Below are 6562 nucleotides of genomic sequence, written 5' to 3'. Positions count from 1 at the left end.
ACCATCAACACTGCATGTTTTAGACATCTCCTTTGCCTCTCACATCTGTTACAGGTATTTTAGTCACTGCAAACGAGCTGATATTCTGAATTAGGTGTGTTTGGTTAAGAAGACATACAAAATGTGCAGAGCTGGTGGTCCTTCAGGAATGTGGCTGAGAAACCCTGATTTAGAGTAGTCATTAAACTAAAGCTGGCCAAAACTTTGACTATTAAACATGCTGAACCTTTATAGTGTGATACCTTAAATAGTTATATCATTAAAGATGCATAAATCCACACAGAAAAAAAGTTACTTCTGCCTTAGAAACAATATTTAGGTGTACATAATCGCAACAAAGTTTCAGAAGATACTTTTCTTTGCCAATCAGTATGGATTCAGTATGATTTCATTAATGATTTCGGATAAAGTTTGTTTATACAAGTCAGATTCACTTTTTCATTTGCATACATGTTGCATGTATTTCAAACAAAACAATAACTTTATTATAGTGCCCAGTCATTGCATAAATAAAAGCATATATTAGTTCCCCTTGTTGCTCATTTGCACCCAGAAACTGATGCATGACGTCAGAGTTAACAAGTAGATTATCCTCTGAATGAAGATAAGTTGGACATGAGCCAAATCAATAAAACACTTAAAGGGGTGGTCCACTATGATGTCATATTTAAAATTTTATTTAATGTGTAATGTAGCTGTGTGAACAAACATCTCTAAATGTCATTTGCTTAACATTCAATGCAAAGGGAGAGACTTGGCTTTTACAGAGTTAGCTTACAGTGAACAAAGTTAGGGGACTACAAAAAAATACATCCAAGCTAGGGAGATCACAAATGCTTTGGGTTATGTGCATTCACCACACACATATACCCCGGACAGAAAAGAGGCACTATTGTTATAGCAGAGAAAGCTAAAATGCCGTTCAAACGCTGCTATTTCCATGAAGCTTGTTCTGTTTCTGTATTTGGGGTTCCAAAGGACATGACACGAAGAGAGACGTGCTTACAGTTAAATTTTAATTCATTCATTCATTCATTTTCTTGTCGGCTTAATTCCTTTATTAATCCGGGGTCGCCACAGCAGAATGAACCGCCAACTTATCCAGCAAGTTTTTACGCAGTGGATGCCCTTCCAGCCGCAACCCATCTCTGGGAAATATCCACACACTCACACTACGGGCAATTTAGCCTACCCAATTAACTTGTACCGCATGTCTTTGGACTGTGGGGGAAACCGGAGCACCCAGAGGAAACCCACGCGAACACAGGGAGAACATGCAAACTCCACACAGAAAAGCCAACTGAGCCAAGGCTTGAACCAGCGACTTTCTTGCTGTGAGGCAACAGCACTACCTACTGCGCCACTGCTTCGCCCTAATTTGAATTATGTTCCAGAGAATAATAAAAAATGTAAATAGCCATAATTTGACAAAGAATAGCTTCCGGAATCTCCCAGTTCAGTGCTGATTTCTGCGAAAACTCCTCAATAAAGGAGCAGCTCCAGTCATGGTAGACAAAGCTGTAGATTGTGAGCCCCAACCTGTAAGAATTTTTATTTGTTAAAAATAATCTATTACATGTGTAGTGTCTAGCGTTAATAGTATATTTTAGCAAGGACGTAAACTACAGGAAATGCTGTTTGGCACCGCTAACAATTTAGCTTTCATATTTATCAGGCAAACCCCTGCAAACACACACAATCTTTACCGGCGCTGCAGTGTCTCTCTATGCAGCTGCTTTCCTTACGTTCTACATCTCAAATAATGAACTCTCGAAAGGTATGTGAACGTCATTTCTTATAACTGCTTATTCCAAATATATGTCGAAGACATTTGTCACATTTTACTATAGAGAGCAGACGTGAGGTTCAGTTGTGTCCTTTTCATTTTCTGTTTGATTAAGGCTCAAACTGATACGGCTAACAGCTACTCTGACTGATAGTATTTACAAGGCGCAAAAGCATGTGATTCTTTTCCTGGTCATGTGGAGCCGATCCGCTAATCACAGCACATGGTGATAGCTGACCATCCAGAGCAGGGATGTGAAACTCAATTCCTGGTTGGCCGCAGCCCTTCACAGTTTAGTTCCAACCCTGCTTCAACACACTTACCTGTAGGTTTCAAACAAGCCTGAAGGACTCAATTAGTTTGATCAGCTGTGTTTAATTAGGGTTGGAACTAAACTGTGCTGGGCGGCGGCCCTCCAGGAATTGAGTTTGACAATCCTGATCCAGAGCCTCTGTCGGGCGGGCCTTTCGAAGGAAATAAAAAATATGACAGTTGTTTTCATGTTAGCTGAGTATCATATATAATCAAAGTAAGATATATATATATATATCCCCTCAAAAGATAAGGTGTCTTAAATGTATTATGTTTTAATCTGATGGTAAGTTTTATAAAGGGAATGGACAGGCAGATTTCTCATTTGTGACAGCAGTGGACCTCTGCATTTACTCCTCTCAGCAAACCTCAGATCTCAGCACACGAACAAAGAAAAAGTCACCATTGGTATGTGTACATGAGTGTCAGCAATGATATAATCTTGATGAATCTGGACATTACTTTCATTTTCTCTGTGTCCATCTGCACATTTGGGTTATTTCACATATGCAGGCATGATGGTCATTTCTAATGTTCGTTTTAATAAAATATCAATTTCTCTTGTCACATGGAAATTAAAAACATCCTCCACACACACTTAGATATAAAGGATGATTTTAACATCAATACTGTGATGAATTTAAGAAAATAATAATGAGGAAAATGAAAGGTTTGAGGCTCCAGAAATCATTCAAAAGTATTCTGAATTAAGACCCTGAATTGTTTATACCTTTGGTTTAGTTTCTTGGTTCAAAGTCAAACAAAGACTATGTGCTCCTGCTTTTCTTAGCATTCAGACTTAATAATACAGATTTATTTTATTTAAACTTTTTTTTTTTGTTGATGTAAGTTTGCAGTGCAATTTACCTAATATCCAACACAATGCTGTTTGTTTATTTTTTCTTAAAAGTCAGACCATAAAACCCCTATCATTACCGTTCAAAATGTCTGTCTGTTTATCTATCTATCCATCTATCCATCTATCTATCTATCTATCTATCTATCTATCTATCTATCTATTCGTTTACAATTAGGTGTAGGGTATTCGTATTTGTTCCCACCACCGCCCCCTTTCACTTGGATACACACCTGCTGTACATACCTATGCCCACCACAACCCTCTTCCCTTTAGGACATCTATCTTTCAACCTACCTAAAGTATCTACCTATACCTACCTAACTATGCCCACCACCACCACCTTCCACTTGGAATGACATCTATCTTTTAACCTACCTAGAACTTAATTACATTGGCCTAGGCCTACATGGAATCTGCACGCACAGAAATCTGCAGTTTTTTAGCACATCATTGAGTCTACTTATGCACTTGTGTAAATGTGTGTAAATTTATACTTATTCACTTTTTAAATTAATTTCAGTAATATTATTGACTAATATGAAAGTGTTCATTTGATATATTTACAATACAGTTTGTAAAGTAATGTTTTCTGTCTTTAAGTAGATTTATGAGAAACTTGCTTTGTCTATTAAATAAGTGAATCTAGATGGATTTGCATGGTAAACAAAGTTAAAAAGCTTTTTTACATATAGGAAGTTTTTAGTTTCACACTCTCAAAATAATTCTGCATAAATCTGCAGTTTTTTTTTTTTTTTTTTTTTACAAAATTTTCCATAGAAATACCAAAAAATGTCCGCAGATTCTGTCTGGCCCACCACCACCCCCTTCCACTTTGAAGGACATATCTTTTAAATAACTACCTTCCTACCCCCACCACCACCCACTTCCATTTGGAAGGATATCTTTTGACCTACCTATTTACAGTTGAAGTCAAAATTACTAGTCCTCCTCTCTTTATTTTTTTCTTTTTCAAATATTTCCCAAATGATGTTTAACAGAGCAATGATTTTTTTCACAGTATTTCTATACGATTTTTTTCTTTTGGAGAAAGTATATTTGTTTTATCTCAGCTAGAATAAAAGCAGTTTTTAAAAAAAAGCGATATATTTTTAGACTGTTTACAGAACAAACCGCTGTTATACAATGACTTGCCTAATTACCCTAACTTGCCTAGTTAACCTAATTAACCTAGTTAAGCCTTTAACTTGCACTTAAAGCTGAATAGTATCTTGAAAATATCTAAAAAAAATATTATGTACTGTCACCGTGGCAATGATAAAAAATCTATTATTAGAAATGAGTTATTAAAACTATTATGTTTAGAAATGTGTTGAAAAAAGAATCTTCTTTCCGTTAAACAGAAATTGTGGAAAAAACATACAGGCAGGCTAATACAGGAGTACCTACACGTACCTACCTGACTTCAACCATATAACTACCTACGCCCACCACCACCCTCTTTCTCTTTAAGGACAGCTGCTTATTTATAGGTCTATTTGTGATGTACATCGAACGTTCGCAGATTCTAAGAACCCTCTGGTTCACCTTGAGTATTACTTAACCTCAATACAGATATGAAAATTAATATATTTAATATTCATGCAGGATAATTGCAAATTTTGTATTTATTAATTATTATTAATATTTATTATTGTTGTTATTACTTTGAGAATAGTAAACAAGTTCTTTTTTTAAATTAATCATGTAACAAAAAATAGTTAATCACTAACGATTTTTTTAAAAACTTGAAGGGAAATATAATTAGTACTAAATTGGTTTAAGAAAAGACCCTTACTTTGTTTATTTTATTCTATTCTATATTTTTGAGCCATATATTTAAAAAATAAAATAAAAACGATGAAAAACTCAACAAACAACATATTAACTGTAGGCAGCCTAGTTAAACATGCCTTGTTTACATTTTTAGCAAGTGAAGTAAAGAAATAACACCTGTTATATGTTTATATATAAAAAATAAACATCATGGTTCCATTTTCTGAAAATTCTTATTTAATTTTGATAATTATTATTTTATTTTAGTCAGTTTTTCTTCAATTTTGAAGTTAATGAAAATGTTTTTTGACCAATAGTCTTTGACATATATTTGACATTTATTTATTCATTTATTAATTCTTTTCCTTTTGGGCTTAGTCCCTTTATCAATCTGGGGTCGCCACAGCAGAATGAACCACCAACTTAACCAGCACATGTTTACACAGTGGATGCTCTTCCAGCTGCAACCCATCACTGGGAAACATCCATACACACTCATACACAATGAACAATTTAGCTTACCCCATTCACCTATAGCGCATGTCTTCGATCTTGTGGTGGAAACCGGAGCATCCAGAAGAAATCCACTCCAACACGGAGAGAACATGCAAACAAAAGTGCCAACTGACCCAGCCGAGGCTCGAACCAGCAACCTTCTTGCTGTGAGGCGATCGTACTACCCACTGTGCCACCATGATGGCCCTTATTTATGTATGTATTTATTTATTTTTTTACCATGAAACCTTTTTTTGCTGTCAGACTTGTCACGTTGCTGGATTAAGTTACTATTGAGTTCTGAGTGGTTGCTAGCATGTTGCTAGCATGATTCTATCATGATTAACATGTTACTGGCATTTTGTTGAATGATTTCCATGTTGCTATCATGTTGGCAGCATCAGAATGTCACTGGCACATTGCTAGCATTATCCACATTTTACGTAAATGTTGTTAACATGATTAACATGGACATGTTGTTTTCTAACATTATTACTATGTTACTAGCATGATCTTAACATGATTAGCATGTTACTACTATGATGCAAATTTATTTTCATGTCTTAACAGATATTGACAGCTAACGTTCTCTGCAAGCTTGTGTAGCATATTGGAAGTCCTGTTTGTCAAAAGAACAATCCTGTGTCTCTAGAGTGTTCTCAAGCAGAGCTTGACAGCCCACATGGCAAATTTCTCTGGCCCACACAAAGTGACCTGATTGGTAGAATTTTTTCTTTAGTTAAAAATAATCTAAATGTATTTTAAAAGTAGGTCAAGGTAGGCCAAACTTATGTGGCCCACATATAATTTTTTAACATCTGGGCCAAATACTACATATGATATCTGGGCCAAGTCTTGTTTGCCACCTTAAAGGTGGTGCCACTTCTGTGAAACCCAGGCCATGTTTGGCCCACATGCAATATGCCAGTGCCAGACAGGGCAGGGCAGTGGTGCCAGCTTTATGCCAAATCTGGGCCAGAATTCTTTGCTACCTGGGAGTTACTAATCATCTACCTCTTCATGAAAGAACTGTATATTAAAAGTGTGCGTTTGATAAAATAAGGTGATTGTCTTCAGAAACTATTTTTATGTTAGTTGAAAGTCTTCAAATTCTGATAGCCATAATTAAATAAAGTAATCTAAATATTTGTATGTGTTTTAATATCCTGTTGAAATTGTAGCATCAAGCAAAGTTCATCAAATGAAAATGTTTGGTTCAAATATTACAATAGTTGGTTCTACTTTCCTAGCTCGCAGTTTGTCACTTGTGCTTTTTTTTTTTTGACCACTTCATAGTTCAGTTTCTCATCGAATGTTCTGAGTGATCATTATCTAAC

This window comes from Danio rerio, chromosome 12, assembly GCF_049306965.1.
Source record: "Danio rerio strain Tuebingen ecotype United States chromosome 12, GRCz12tu, whole genome shotgun sequence".
NCBI classification, from domain to species: domain Eukaryota; kingdom Metazoa; phylum Chordata; class Actinopteri; order Cypriniformes; family Danionidae; genus Danio; species Danio rerio.
Note: the sequence above shows the minus strand (reverse complement) of the source record.